The sequence below is a fragment of the Anopheles merus genome, chromosome X, assembly GCF_017562075.2.
Source record: "Anopheles merus strain MAF chromosome X, AmerM5.1, whole genome shotgun sequence".
Classification (NCBI taxonomy): domain Eukaryota; kingdom Metazoa; phylum Arthropoda; class Insecta; order Diptera; family Culicidae; genus Anopheles; species Anopheles merus.
The window spans coordinates 21,390,377-21,407,186 of record NC_054081.1 but is presented as its reverse complement, the minus strand read 5'-3'; positions in this window follow the sequence as shown (position 1 = coordinate 21,407,186).

The window sequence follows — 16,810 nt, the reverse complement described above, 5'->3', positions numbered from 1 at the left end:
TTTTTCATCCGATATATCCCCTGAAAATGTGTTTATTCGCCGATGGCGCGAGCCCTGTTCTAATGCATCCAACCTTCCCTCCAATTCTTCTTCATTTTCTATATCGAGATATTATTCCATCAAATGATTTAATAACTCTCCAAAGTCAAGCGACTTTTGGAGGCGGGCAAGGCTGCGAAGTGAACGATTCCTTAGCCCGGTAATAAAATGCGATCGAACATTCTTTTAAAGTACGAAAGATTTTCCTTAGTTTTCGGCTCGAAAGCATTAAGGTAACCTTCCAGTAGCTCATCTCGCTCTTTATCACGCTATAAAAGGATTCGTTTACTCCTTGCCGCAATGTTTCGATCTGCTGTCCTACCGTTTCTAATTTCAAACTATCCCCAAACTCATGCAAAAGACGAGTTTTTACCTCATTCCAGGTATCCACTTTTATCCGCTTAAAATAGGCAGCCGCGTTGCCCTTGAGTTTGGTAAACACTATACGGATGAGGGGTTCCTCGGAACCTCCCTCCGGTATCTCACTTTTAAACTGATCTGCGGCATAAAGGAAGGCATCAAGTTCCGCAGCATTCCCTCTAAACTTCGGGATCAAATTCATTGCTATTTCCGATGGAATGGTGCTCATGACGATGCTTGAGCAGCCTAAACTAGCGTCCACAAAAAATGAGGAGATTTGTTTTCCACTGGAGGCTGACTTTTCACTGCTAGAGGGCTATTGGCCGCTGGAAGTTTTGTTGCACCCCCTCGCAACTCCCTCTTGCTCATCAAGACTTTTTTATATTATAATTAAAATAAAACTCTCACACAATGGCAAGGGTCACCTTCTGCATGGGTCTTTCTTAAAGTGGACCGGCAGCCTGGAACAACTCACGCACTTTCAGTTCAGAACAACACCACATGCACTTTCACTTCAATCACTTTTTCTATTTTTAGTGCGTCTAATTAGCACTAATCCCACCACTGTCACCAATTGTAGCGGGCGAGAATTCTTTCGAACGACGAACGACAAAGAAAAGGGGACTATGAAAGTTAGGTGAAGTATGGCCACGATCGAACTCTCGATCGCGCTTTTATTATGTGCTAAATTTGGGATACGGACGAGGGGGTGAGGCGGGTTGTGGATCGGGCTGCGTACATCGTCGTCGTCAGCAAATTGGGTTGGTGGAGATTCGACGCTCGAGCGGATCATTCGGAGGGGAAGGCAGGAGTGACCGATTGTTGGCAGGTTCTGCTTCTGGTTGCGCCATGAGGTGTCGTCAGCAAATTGGGTTGGTGGGGGTTCGAAGCACGGGCGGATCATTCGCAGGGGAAGGCATCGCGTAACCGATCGTTTCACTGTCGGTGCCGTTCTGTTAGTTCGGTCATCGGTGGTCAGCCTGGTTTCAGGTGCGCGATGAACCCCCACGCTATGAGGTAACTATGCTGACAGTGCATAGTTGCCATTCTGCCAGTTTAACGTCGGTCATTGGTGGTCGGCCGGGTTTTGAGGTGTGCGTTGAACTTCACGCTATGAGGTAACTGCCGAGGCACGTGTCGTCGGTCATTGGAAGCGACCAGAAACAAAAAGGGTCGCTTCACCTGTTATAGCGCCGATAGAGAGAGAATGCGCAGTATTATAGTTGCGCAATGCTGCGGGACATCTACGCAACAGATAATCGCGATACGCGGCAGCTTTAGCCGTTTTGAGCCTGCTCAGCGTTCTGTCACCCCAAGGGGGGCCTCGTTTAGGTCGTTTAACCAGCGTGCATTCATTCAGGGCTTGGGCCATGAACCGCTCAAAATCTTTCACAGCGAGGTCAAGAGTGGCTTAACGGGAACATTCGAAGACATTTGCGAACGAGGCGATCATCGGCAGGAGCCTGTTAAAGTCCGTCCGCGCGTAGTCAAGGCGTGGTGTTAGCGTAGGAACGGCTGATTCCGCTCGGGGTTACGGGATGGCCAACTCAAGCGCAGGGTGATAGGTGTCAATTGCTAACAGGGGGGTGAGGCAAAGTTCTAGCGGAAGGCAAACAGAAGCATTATTTACAAACACCAGGTCTAAGACGCGTCCGCTGGTGTTAAGATGACCATTGATCTGGAAAAGCCCACTATGATGCATCTCGTCCATAAACAGAGCGGAGAGAGCCGACCGCGTACGTGGCTCATAATGCAGAAATGGCAAATCCGGATCATGCTGAGCGGCTGACCAGGAGACGAGAGGTTGGTTGAAGTCTCCTAACAAGAGGATACCGCCTCCGTGATGCATAATTGAGCATAATGAGCAAATGCAGTTTTCGACTTCACGGAGCGTGGCAGCATTTGCGGCAAGTCTAGGCGGGAGATATGCAGCAATGATGAATAATCGGGAATTGCCTAGTTGTATTACAACGCACACTAGCTCAAGCGATGGATGCACCGTTGTGTGTTCCCGTGACGTCAGAAACTGAGAGCATGCAATCAACACACCTCCACCGCGAGCACATGTACTGTTGTCAACACTACGATCACATCGGTAGACTCGGAAGCTATCGTCAAACAGCAAAGCCGAAGGTAGGCTAGGATCGAGGTTTCCGTAAGCACTATTACGTCGAAATTGGATTCCAACACCGACAGGCGAAACTCATCGTCCTTCGTGCGCAGTCCATGTGAACCAGGTTTCAATATCCTCTTGATCGAAGTCTGCGAAAATTATTTTGGTTTTAATCACTTTTTACAATCAGCGCGCCATTTTGTTCAACTTTGTTGTTGGTCGTCATTTTGTTTCGCACGCGGTCGACACTTGATGGTCAATGTTCAATTATTGAACTTAAAAACGTGGCAAGCGAAATGCAAATGAAAAGCAAACACTGTGAAATGATCACTCGCGATTGCTACTTTACGTTTCGGACAAACGTCTATTTTGATACTTGTTCAGTCGGGGTCACCAGTAATGGAGTTATTCTAGCTGCTTTCACTACTCTCGGGTGTACGTATTGACCCAACGGGCAAAGAGCGGGTAAGTTTTTACATAGTGTGCGTAAAAAACCTTCAAGTTAAACCGATCGAAGATTTCCTAGGCTTAAAAAAAGGGGAGGGAACGGGTACCACGGTTCTCTCCCACTTTCATAAAAAATACACTGTGCGCTCTCTCAATGCTCCTTTCGTGTGCTTGTGTTTGTTTCTTTCGTGTTGCGCTGTGTGCGTTTCTTTCTGTATCTTTTTTGTTATCTAAAGCTAAACAAAAACACAAAGACGCGTCGATTTTTTTTTCATCACTTTATTGAAACATTTGCTCTTAAACTTTACACGTTTTCACACATTTACATAACTTGATACACAATATTAAACTAAAATAAAATCGATCGCTCCATCGATGCAAACGTTGAAGTGGCGGAATATCTGCATAGATCCTGTTGCAATCGTTGATTGCTGTAAAAAAGGTATGAAATGAAGCTGCGCGATGTACATGCATTACGAATCATTCGCACAACTTCATTTCAATGCGCACAACACTTGTACACTTGAACACTTTACAAAATTATAACACCAAGCGTGCAGGACTCAGACTGACACACGTGCGGCTTCTCGCTGCAGATCCTTGAGTTGTACTGACGATTTCGTGTGCTACCACACCGAGACCACACAGAGGACCTTTCGGTGCAGTAGTGAAAGCGAGACACCGATATCAGCACAGCGATGCGAGCAGATCAAACTGAGCGCACCGGCGGAAAGTAAACGCACACATTTACACATTTTTAACTGTGTTAGTTTCAAAACTAGCCGGTCTCGTAGTACAGTCGTCAACTCGTACGACTTAACAACATGCCCGTCATGGGTTCAAGCCCCAATGGACCGTGCCGCCATACGTAGGACTGACTATCCTGCTATGGGGGGATCAATAAGTCACTGAAAGCCAAACCCACAAGTAGTGTGGTACAGGCAGGCCTTGACCGGCAACGGTTGTTGAGCCAAAAGAAGAAGAAGAAGAAGAAGTTTCAAAACTGTGTAGAAACCAAAACGCGTTCTCGCATCCTGTGCGGGTAGTAGTAGTAGTGCAATCGTTTGCTATTGTTAGTGTTAGTGAGTGAGTGAGTGCTACACGTTACGCGCGATGCGTTATGAATGCGTAACGCGTCTTAAGAAGTGGTTACACGCTGTGTTACCACAAGTATTTCAGTTCAGTCAGACGTCAAATGTTTACTTGTAGTTGAACAATGTTCAGTAGCAGCATAACATTGTTTATTTAGTCTCGAAAACGGAGTAAGAACGTGTTATGGAGGCGTTTTAGGGCGAAATGCGAGAAGTGAGCCAACCTGCCCAAACAATTCGGCTCCGACTGGCTGGTCACTTAGCGAGCCGAGAGGCCACTCACCACGATCGAAAGGACGATCGTGCTCTCTTGGAAATAGGCGGCCGAGCGGGACGGTCACAAAAAAGAGCACTTAGGGTTAATAAATTATATCAAAGTATTATTTTAAACAGTGCTGCAAAATGTCACTATCAATGTCATAAAAAAATCTGACTGAAACAAAATCCATATCAGCGTCACGTACTCAATTGTGATAATCATAGGTGATACCCAGAACGATTGGTGTGACTAATACATGCTCATGACATGTTTGCGACCATCGCTTGGTCAGTCACTATATCACGACTTTTTTTAGCTGTGATCAATTTTGCAAAATGTCACTGACATAGTCATGACAAATTCTGGCTGAAACAAAATCATCTCAGCGTCACGAGCTCTACTGCGAAGATCAGAGGCAAGCCTCAAACAGTTGGTGCGACCATCGCATGCTTGGTGACATTGTGTGCAACCTACTCGTGTTCAATCACTTGGTCGCGACATTTTCAGTCGGTGATCATCGCGATGGTCACGGGAGATATGCATTGCGTGCGAGTGGTTCCAAGAAACAAAATGAGCATGTTTTCTCGCTCTGTTTGACCCGACAGATAATCAAAAAAAGAAAAGATAGAGGGAGAAAGCATGCTCATTTTGTTGCTTGAGCCCACGCGCCAAGTATATTCCAAGAATGTCGCGATTATCGCCGACAACAATGTCGTGACCAAGTGAGTGATCAAAAGTTGGGTGCTAAACTAAATGTCACCAAGCATGTGATCGATTCTTCAACTGTTTCAGTATAGTCACTGATCATCTCAGTTGTGTACGTGTTCTGATTTGAGCTTCGTTTCAGTCATGAGTGTTGATGATGGAAACAGTGGCATTTGGCAGCACTGTTCACAGCCAGAAAAAAATCATGATAATGCTTGCGCCGGCATTAAGCTAAGCTTGTCAGTCAGAGTATCGCGTTGGACTCAAGAATTCACATGTCGTGTTCAGCATGTCATGGCGCACTTTTATTGACTATCAGCAATGAGCATCAAGCTACCACGGATATGTTCATTATTTTCGTTGGTGAAAATCTCGTGATACTCATGACATTTCGCAGCACTGATTTTAAATAAGTACAACATCATTTGGACAATCCCCCGCAATATCACAAAAGAACGTAAGAATAATGCATACCAAGCAATGTAGCAACAGCATAATATGCGAGCATGCGCAGATGAATACACACGGCTCAGACGCGAAGAGAAACGAGTTCATCGCTCCAAAAACAAGCGAACTAAACTACACTTTATATTAATAAAAGAAACTCGATTTTCAATCTTTACACCGTGTTAATGCCAAATTTTATTCCACCTTCTAGCTTCCCGTCTGAAGAGTTATCCCTTCGTATTCCACATTTGCCACCACATGACCTCTCTTCCAAGAAAGAATGACCGGACGACGACCCCCCCCCCCTTCTTTTAATTCTTCCCAATTGCTCTCTTTTGACAACCTTTCGTCGATCCTAGCGTTGTCTTCCGTGCGATCACTAACGCGCCGATATGGCTTATCCTAGCGTTGCGCTCAGCCGGTCTCATGGTACAGTCGTCAACTCGTACGACTTAACAACATGCCCGTCATGGGTTCAAGCCCCAAATAGACCGTGCCGCCATACGTAGGACTGACTATCCTGCTATGGGGGAAATCAATAAGTCACTGAAAGCCAACCCCAAAAGTGTGTTGGCAGGCCTTGACCGGCATCGGTTGTTGAGCAAAAGAAGAAGAAGAAGCGTTGCGCTTTATAGCGTGAGCGGAACGCTGCACAAGCATGCGAATAGAAAAACATGCGGAAACTCGAGCAAACCAGAGAGACGTATGGACCGACACGAAAATTTTACCAACAATTTCTATCAGCTATTGATTAATTTGTGAATCATCATGCCTTTACAACAGGTCAGTGTATCGATATTACCATTTTCTTCACATGAACTGCATAATTTGTTTTATATTTCGCAGCATTTTCGGTTCGGATAGCGTATGGACATCATCTTTTCAGTACAAGGCTGCAACTGACCTCCTTGCTGAAGATTGACGAAATCCGCGTAATGAAAGAAAATTGTGTGATGTGGTTACCAAGAAAAATTGGGAAAAAAGTAAGACTCAGCCCTCTAGGTTACATTGGAGAAGCGTTATTTACTTACTTACTTATCCGGAGCTACAACCGCTTTGCGGTCTTGGCCTGCCTCAGGAGTGTCCGAAACCGCTCACGGTCTCGCGCCTTCGTCTGCCAGTCCGTTATCCCGGCCTTAATGGCGGACGCCTCCACGCCATCTTGCCACCTCAATTTGGGCCTACCACGCCTCCTCTGTCCTTGTGGACGGCCTAAAAAGACTTTACGGGCTGGGTCGTTCGTTTCCATGCGTACAACATGGGCCAGCCCACCGGAGCCTGGCGAGCTTTATACGCTGTACGACAGTGAGGTCGCCGTACATCTCGTATAGCTCGTCATTATAGCGGCTCCTCCATTGTCCTTCCACACATACGGGGCCAAGTATCCTTCTGAGCATCTTCCTCTCGAACGCGGCTAAGAGGGTTTCGTCAGATTTGGACAGTGTCCATGTCTCAGAGGCGTATGTGAGTACTGGTACTATATAGGTACTATATAGTCCCAGCTTCGTCCGTCGCGACAGGTTCTTTGAGGTGAACTGCTTTTTCAGGCTGTAGAATGACCGGTTGGCAGCCAGCATCCTTGCGCGCAACTCAGCTTCCATGCCATTGTCGTTGCTGACCTTTGATCCCAGATAGGTGAATTGTGGGACGCCTTCAAAAGTGCGTTCACCTATCTGCACGTCACGCCTACGTAGATTCTGATTATTTGTTAGCGGGCCCGCTGATGTTGCCACCATCAGTTTGGTCTTTGCCTCGTTATCTGCAATCCGAGGTTCTCTGCCGTTACATCCGGTATCCGAGAAGCGTTACATTCCTTAAAATATTCCCAAGCAGCATTTTTATTATAGTGTTGTCTACGCGACCAACCAACGTACATTATTTAAATAAAAAAAATTAAAATTGCGCTGAAATTAAAGTAAATTCATTTAAGATGAATCGATATCTACGACATTTAATTTTTCAATTGCAAGTAAAAAACAGGTTTCATATTTTTCATTGTTGCACTATGATTTATGAAAAATAATCTGAAAGAAGGAAGTTCATAAACCACAAAAAAGCTTTCAATTAGAGCAACATTTCCTATGAGTAGAAAATATAAAATATTAAAAATATTTATTAATAAACTAAATGTATGAAATACAATTATTACCTATTCAATCTATTGATACGATCCTTTTTGTTTCTTGTCGCTTCCAATGACAGAATACTGCCGACAACACGTGCTTCGTGTGCTGTCCAAAGACGAACCTGGAACTCGCAGCCCACTATACACTATCGGCATAGTTACCTCATAGCGTGGGGTTCAACGCGCACCTGAAACCAGACCGACCACCAATGACCGAACTGGCAGAACGGCACCAACAGTGGTACGATCGGTCACGCGATGCCTTCCCCGCCGAATGATCCGCCCGTGCTTCGAACCCCCACCAACCACATTTGCTGACGACGATGTACACCTCATGGCGCAACCAGAACCAGAACCTGCCACACCCCCCTCGTCCGTGTCACAAATAATTAGCCATACTTCGCTTAACTTTACGTGTTCACTTTTCTTCGACTTAAAAGTTCCTGTTCTCGAAAGAATTTCTGCCTGCTACACTATGTTTCCGGCCATTTTGAATAAAAATTACTTTCGGTGCGAGGGCTCTTTTTTTAAGTGAGGTTAATAAGGTATATAAATACTTTATGTATTTCATGATTCTGCTGTATCAATAGCTGGGTAAATAAAAAAATAATATTTTTTTTTATTATGAACCCTTTTTAATGTATGTAGATTGTTATAGTTGCTGATCGCGCAAATCCCTACGTTGTGTTATTTTTTAGGAAAAGAAGAACACGCTTTCACAATTTTAAAAACTTTATTTTACGCGCGCTGTCGAGATCCGTTTCTCCTTCGTGTCGGTTACAAGATGTGAAATATCATTACGGCAGCTTATTCCTGCGGTCTATTCCCTACCAATACACACAAAAACAGCACCTGTCAATCGTTTCGTTTATCGGTGAAACCCATATGCAGATAACGCAAGTGAAATATTTCACACGGGACTAAGGGCTTTTAAAAACATGAAACGTAAACAGTTAAAAACAAGCGCAATTCTTGAAGTTGTTACAACTCTGATTGCTATTAAAAATGAAAGCTCAATAATAATATTATAATTTATTTATACTCATTAATTATTATTGAGATTTATCTTTCATAACGATTGCTGTATTATTTTATGTTTGTTCAAAAATTGTTGCTTTTCTAATTATCATATAAAAATAATCAATATTAACACATTATTATCTATTAATTGCTTCATCCACGGCGGTTTAAACAGGCGTTCAAAAATGCTGCTTGGGTTTGCGAAAAACAGGCGTTACGCGTAACGCTAGTGTAACGTAGAGGGATGAGTCTTCCTTTACCTGAAATTGTATTTTTATTCAGTACACGAATAAGTGTTTTATTTATAAATTTTTTTCACGAAAATATAAGCACATTAAGCTTAACGAAGATCTTGTTGTCCCTTAGGAAAAAGAAAGAAAATATATACATCTCTGTCGAATTTTTCGTTAATTTTGATCGTTTTCGTTAAAAATACCGGCTAAATTTTAAGATTAAACGAAGCATTGATGAAGCAAGGAAAGCGTTACGGAGTGTTTTAAGCCCTGGAATTATTGCTGTATGGAAAGCTAAAAGTAATACTTTAAGGCATACTTTTAACGGTTTCTTAACAGGATTCTTGTAAAAGCTTTCTCAAATTAATCAATAGCTGATAGAAATTGTTGCAGATGCTTGGTTTTGTAGTCATATACACACAATACACACGAAGCTTGACGAACTTTTTAACATAAAAAATGAAGGCACCATGTAAATAGCCATGTACAGTATGTCTCAAAAATTATCGTCATCAAGGGCATTTTATTTTACACAAGAAAAAATATTTTTTAAAGAAGATTTTAATCATTTGCAAATATTTCATACCCTTTATCAAACACATCAGATGTAATATTTAAAAATATGAAATATATTTTTTTAAATTCTTTTTTTAATATCACCGCAGATTCCAATAAAGGAATTAAAGAAAACACATATTTTTCGTCCAGTTAAACAAAAAAATATTTTGTTGTGAAAATATATACGCATTATTACGTAAATAAGAATGAAAAATGATTTTCCGATTATTGAATAAATTGGATATAGTGTAGATAAAATTTGAATATAACACTTTGTGTTATATTGATCCGAATCGAAAAAATCGAGGGTAACGGTATACGTCGTTATGCTATAACGCTGACAAATGTCATATTCTTTTAAGAAACTCTATTTTTTTTAAAGGCTTTACAAAACTGCTAATAATCAAATAAAGTCAGGACAATAAAGTTAAGGCGGCTTGGGGACTGGGTAAAGGTTAAATTAAACAGCTGTCTTTTCTGACTGATTAATCAAAATTTATGTTTTTTACTTCTGAGAGACGAAAATCAAGATTCCATAAAAGAAAGATGCAGAAATTTGATATATTTTGTTTTTATTTTCTTATTAAAACTAGATTTGAAATTCCACTCATTCTAAAGGTAGCGTCAAAATGACCCTCGGCTACGTTTATTGTGAAGCAATGCGGCCCGCGAACTTAAAAGTTTGAAGACCCCTGCGGTAGTGTCATGCTACTGCCACCTAGCATAGAAGAAACACGAAAGGCTATCCGTCGGCTGAAAAAAAAAAACTAGGCACCCAGAATCGACGGAATTGTAGCTGAACTGGTCAAGAATGGAGATACACGACTAGAAAACGAGATTCATCAAATCGTTACTGAGGTGTGGGATAGCTAATCGATGCCTTGTGATTGGAATCTCGGCATCATCTACTCCATGTACAAGAAGGGAGACAGGTCGAACAGACTGGCATGCAAAAGATCGCTGCTTGAAGTCGCCTTTTGCAGTCAAAACAGCATCCAGGTGGTCCTTCTAAATAGGGCTTAAGCAGCTTATGCCACGGTGCCAGGGATTATTTTTATTTGTGTTTTATTTTGAAGCAAGCGTCATCGATGAAATAAACAACAAGATTTGTTTTGTTTAAGCACATGTGTATATTTTTAAATCCGTTGTATTGATGAATTACACAAAATTTCACACAATTTACTGTACAATCACAATCATTTCGCTCAATATTCTTTCTTCAATCAACGAATATAACTTGTGCAGCAGCAATGAGATGATTGACGACGTCAGTCTTTGACACTTTGACAAAAGCCACCTTGTATCGATGTTACACATTAAAAAGCTATGAAGTTCCACCAAGTTCGGTACACGTTCTTAACAAGCCCTAAAATTCTATCATGAACTCTACACATCAGGCTAATCAGCCGCTCCAAAGAGTTCCCTAGAGTACCGTGTGCTTGTTAGAAAACTTTATGGTTCTACCAAGTACTGTTTCATCTCCTAATCAGCCAAAAAGTACGACATCGGAACGATTTTTCATTAAACAGCCCCAAATCCGCTATGAAGTTCGAGCTGGCTATCCATCTCTTCATTGATTTCAAAGCGACATATGATACCATAGCAAGGGTAAAACTTTACGACGCTATGAACTCTGTTGAAATCCCGGCCACACTGATAAGGCTAGTTAGAATGACTATGACCAACGTCATTTCCCAGATGAGGGTGGATGGAAAACTCTCAAGACCTTTTGCTACCACCAAGGGTCTGCCGCCAGGGGAACGGGCTTGCATGTCTCCTATTCAACTTGGCGCCAGAGAGGGCCATCCGTGACTCAAGAGTGGAGACTACGGGAATCATCTTTTATAAGTCAACCCAGATCCTGGCATACGCTGATGATATAGACATCATTGGTCTGCGGTACGATTCGTCGTCCGACATTATCTGTTAAGTCCTATATAAAAATTTTACAGGCCGTCCGATAAAATCGCATGCGAAAAAGCGTTACCACGGCATTTATGGATCGAGCAGGCAGCAGATTATATCGGATTGCAGATAAACGAGGCAATGACCAAACTGATGGTAGCAACATCAGCGGCCCTATTAATAAATAATCAGAACCTACGCTGCCATGCCACGTACAAATAGGTGAACGCACTTTTTAAGTCGTCTCACAATTCACTTATACCTTTAAGGTGCGACCGCAAAATCCGACATAGGTTTGTAGAGGATATTAAAAGGCCTTTCTAGAACACGGTAAACTGCTCCAGCAAAGAGTGTGATTTTCGAGAAAAAAAGATAACAGGGCGTAAAAATTAAGAGCAAGAGAGAGAGGGAAAAAAAGAAAGAGAGAAAAAAAGAAAGAAAGAGATAGAGAGAGAGAGAGAGAGAGAGAGAGAGAGAGAGAGAGAGGAGGAAAGGGTAGTATTAAAAGTTCAACGAAACGGAAGCAATTAAATTAATTTTTGGGAATAGTTCGCCAGCCTCGGGGCCTACGTCCATCCTTCCGGGGGCCCTTGTCGCTAGTAATCTGTCCGGCATACTATAGACTAGCGATCTACGGGGCCCCAGGTGACCGCCTAGTCCGCCTACCGTTAGATCCGCCACTGGTTTCGGACACTCTTAAGGCAGGCCAAGACCGCAAAGTGGTTGTAGCGCCGGATAAGTAAGTCAGTGAGTAAGTAAGTGAGTTTTATGCACTTCATCAACTATTTGATATAATCTGGTTCAAAATTACAATTTCGTTCATTTTTGTATGAGTTCAAACTTGACCAAAATAGAATCTATCTTATATTCATGGGTCAAATCAGTGTAATTTGCCTGAAAAACAGTCAATTTAATAAAACCGCATTAACCGCGTTAAGAACCACCGAATCCGAATTTAAAAGTTACAGAGTATCTAGCAAACCACCAGTACGCATTTGATGTTAACGCATTGCTAATAACACATTCAGCGCTATAATATACTATTTAAAATTCAAGAAAATATTCTTCAACATTAATTTGGTTTTTTTAGTATGCTTTTATAAACTACTTACTCATTCGAATAACAATCGGCAAATGCAAGTCAATTAAGCAAAAATTGCTGTATTGTGATTGTGTTTAAAAAAAGAAAATTGCGAAATGAAAACCAGCGCGGTGAAAATTATTTGCCGAAACGATTTACTATATTTTTCTACGTTTGAAATTAGTGTTTGATTTTCCGCTCTTGGTTTTAAAACCCTCAACCGTGTCAGACCGTCCTTTATAAGCTTTTCCAGCCGACCCGAACCGAAATCTTGTTTTAAAACGCACGTTTACGACAGGTCATTTGGCACCTCATTAAAAAGATTCCTACAGACAGAAAAATGTGTTTGAAGGAAAGAATATCATGCATTGTAAAGTGTTTCAACATTCAAGAACGACTTAGCTTATTTTACAACTTATTATACTTATTTGCATTCATTGGCTTAAAACACTAAATTTCTTTATCCTAGAAGGTGACATTTGTGTACAGCTCTGAATAGAAAAAGAGGATGCAAGAGAGAATGATCAAAAAGCTTAGGAAAATATTTATAAACATTAGCAGTTCAAGTTTTAATAAAAGTTCACGAATGGATAGAACGATATATCAAGGACATTACCGCACATGGTTATGATTGAAGATTATCCTATTTCCAATAAAAAGATTTTTAAATAATCCATCTGATGAATTTACTCATTAAACAAATTATCTTAAGTAACTGAAATAGTCTCAAACCAATAAGAAAACTAAGTGTACAAGTAATTGAAAAGTAAAACAATTGATTACTTTTCTTCTTAATGAGTAAATGGTACCGATATACACTTCAATCCAATTATAGAAACTTAAATAACCACAAATACACACGAAGAAGAATTTTATTGTTTTGTCCTCATTATTCTTTCTAGTATATTTAAGAATCCTTCTTGGATCAAACTGATTGAAAGTTATTGGAAAAGCCAAGAATTTGAACAGCTATAACCCTAATTTACTTAAATACTTACTTTCTTAGTTACTGCTCAGGCACTATAATCGCTTTGACATCATTCTTGATCTCCAGCAGGTATACCGGGAAAAGTTTACGAAATTATGTTGTCTTTCCGATATCACAGCCTAAATGACAGCCTCCTCCAAATCGTCTTGCGATCTCAATTTAGGGTCCATACAAATCGCTGTCTCAGGTCAGCGATTAAGTTGGGAATGAAGGTGGATTTTACCATTATAACTGATTTGTTTATTTGAGCCTAAACAGTTGATGTCTGAAATTATGTCAGTACTACATACAAAACCACACGATAAACTCATCTATGGTTTTCATTCGAAATTATTTCATCCTGAAAAAAGATAATCAAACACCAATTTCTGACTTGCAGGATCAGAATCAGCAATAAAATGTTGTGGCTGTGTTTTTTAGCCGAAGTTTTTAGAATTATTCAAAGAAAGAGGTTAAAAAACTATTTTAAATGTTGATTAACAAAGTAATGCACGTATTATAACTTTTTTCAAGTCAGAAAACAAAAAAAATTACAGTTCTTACCACTAAGTTTTGACTCTAACTCACCTATTTTTGTCTTGAAAGCACCAATTTTTGGCAGCGTGTTACAATATTTGCCTCAAAGGCATCAAATTTGACAGTGCGCATCAATTATTGTCTCTAAGACATAAATCGCTTTTTTACAAAATTTTACGTAATTCCTGACGCTGTGTGTTCAGCAATTATTAAAATGAAGCTAAGACGTGAATAATATCATTGATGGAATTTAAAATACAGGCGGTCCCCGAGATACTCGGTACCTCTTATACGCGAATTCGGAGATACGCGGTTTTCCAAATTTGACAGTTCTTTGAAAAAATTGTACTGATTTGACACATCCATTGTGAAATACCAAATAATTTACGTATTGAACGAATGTTAAATACTATTTAAAAAGGTTTAAAATTGTTCAATTCAGTAGAAACATATCAAATAATTAATTTGGTGGCTTAAACTACCCCGTACTTGCAAAATTGCACGAAAATTAGTGATATTTTGGCTGGAAATCACGAGATTCGACATACGCGGAAATTCGAGATTTCCAGCCGTTTTCGGTCCCCATTAACCGTGTATCTCGGGGACCGCCTGTACAACACATGTTTTGCCAATATTGGAAGTTTTACAGTCGGTGGCTCTAAGGCAGGTATGTCAAACTGGCGGCCCACGGGCCGCATGCGGCCCGCGTCGATTCTGAATGCGGCCCGCGAGAGTATTTTGAGAATTGCTAAAAGCACTGCAAACCATAAATCTGTTATTACTATTTGTCAAAGTGTATTAAATTTTCCAGAGAAAAACAATCCTTCTGTTGGTATATTTTTCGAAGCTAACATGAATGTATCCATAGCATCTCATAAACTTATTCTACACAAACGTACATATCAATCGAGACCCTTAAGAATCATTGAATCGAATGCAAGCTCAGTCGTATTATGCTTCGATTAAATTCTGAATATTAGCATAATTTTGTGCACACTCGATTGCACATTCTGTATGGAAAAAAATTTTGCGTCAACTGTCTACAAACGAAAAAGGAATGAAAATAACTTGTTACACACACTAGGAAATTCTTCAACAACTAGTGATTGATTGTCGGAATCGCATCCACGACTCAAAACCATTTCCGATCATAGCTATTCCGACTTCGAATCCGGCCAAATCAAACCAACAGTTCCGTTCGGTGTCGTCCGAAGCCTATAGAGCCGTTTAGAGCCATTCGGAACCGTTGGAGTCATCGGTTGTCCCGCCGAATTTGACAATCTCCATGCCCCCGACTGTCGAGTAAAGGATTCATTCGGCTCCGAATGTTTTCCCACCTTAGAATGTTACATCATTGATATTCGATTGGAGCCTCTTCTGTTTTTTGTCATAATCATGCCACCATAAATGTTAATAAAAATGATTTTAGCCAAGTTGGAATTATTTGTACCCAACATTCAGCAAGACATATTAATGTAATTTCCAACCTCCCCAAAAATCAAAACCAAAATGATATGATTACGCTCAAGCCTAAAGGATTTAGATTAGGGATAAAAATAATCGAAATGCCTAAGCCTTGCAATACAAAGCTTATTAATAGATTAGCTCACACAGTCCTCAATTCCTCAATTTGCCAATCATCTCCCTTTAAGTGTCAAAAATAGAATTGCCGATCTGTATGGGATCACACACCACGACTCTTCGTGAGATAAAATTATCGTAATTTAAGAAAAAAGTTATTCGTAAAATACGGGTTCTTGTTATAAGAAATGAATATATCACCAGAACACTTGGAACTTGGAAATTAGCGAAAAATAATGTTTCAACACGTGTTATTACAATTTTTCTCTAGATCTGTCAAAAAATTGCAAGAAAATATTTTTGTTATTCATCCAGTGATGGATAGCTCGGATTGTTTGAAAAAGAATCACTGTAAGCTGCTAGACTTCTCCTACTTCAGTGAAAAAGTGTGTTTGACAGATATTTTTTAGCAGAACTGCCGTAAGAGAACGCGAGTAATGAAAAATGTTCTATTTTTATAATAACATTGAAAGTACATTAAAAAAATTTCTTATATAAAAAAGAGCACATATAAAAATAATATCGCCAATTTGTACATAACAAACGATTCCAGATAAGAAGCGAGGAGTACTAAAAGACAATTTGTTTAACAATAAAAATCTAAAAAAGTATGTTACATAAACTATGGGGTATATTTTCCATTCTCAACTTTGCGGCCCGCGAAACACTGAAAATTTGTACTAGCGGCCCTCTGATGAGATGAGTTTGACACTGCTGCTCTAAGGGATCAATTTTTGACAGTGCGCATCAATTTTTGACTCTAACACACCTATTTTTGTCTGTAAATCATAAATTTTTGACTCTTGTAGGAATCATGAGAATTTTACAAGGTATTTGAGCAGATTTTAACAATTGTTTTTCCACATCTCATAAAAAACACAAAAACCATGTAATATGATTGTTTTTGAGAAGAATTAATAAAATGTTATAAATTTTAATATCATTTTTTACAGCTGATAATGCATGCCAATTTTTTCACTCCATTAAAACTTCCAAAATTGACAAAGCAATTGTTTTATTTTAAATTCAATCAATAAAATTATTCACTCAATTAATTTCAATTATTTCAGAACACACAGTCTAACTTTCAAAAATTCACTCACAGTCAAAAATTGATACCTTCGAGGCAAAAATTGATGCGCACTGTCAAAATTTGATGCCTTTGAGGCAAAAATCGTGACACGCTGTCAAAAATTGATGCCTTCGAGACAAAAAGTCAAATTTTAGCGGCAACGACTGTAATGGAGTGAAAAAGGTTGGCATGTATTATCAGGTGTAAATAAGGACTTTAGAATATCCAAAATATCATTATTTTTCCTCAAAAACAATCAAATTACACGGT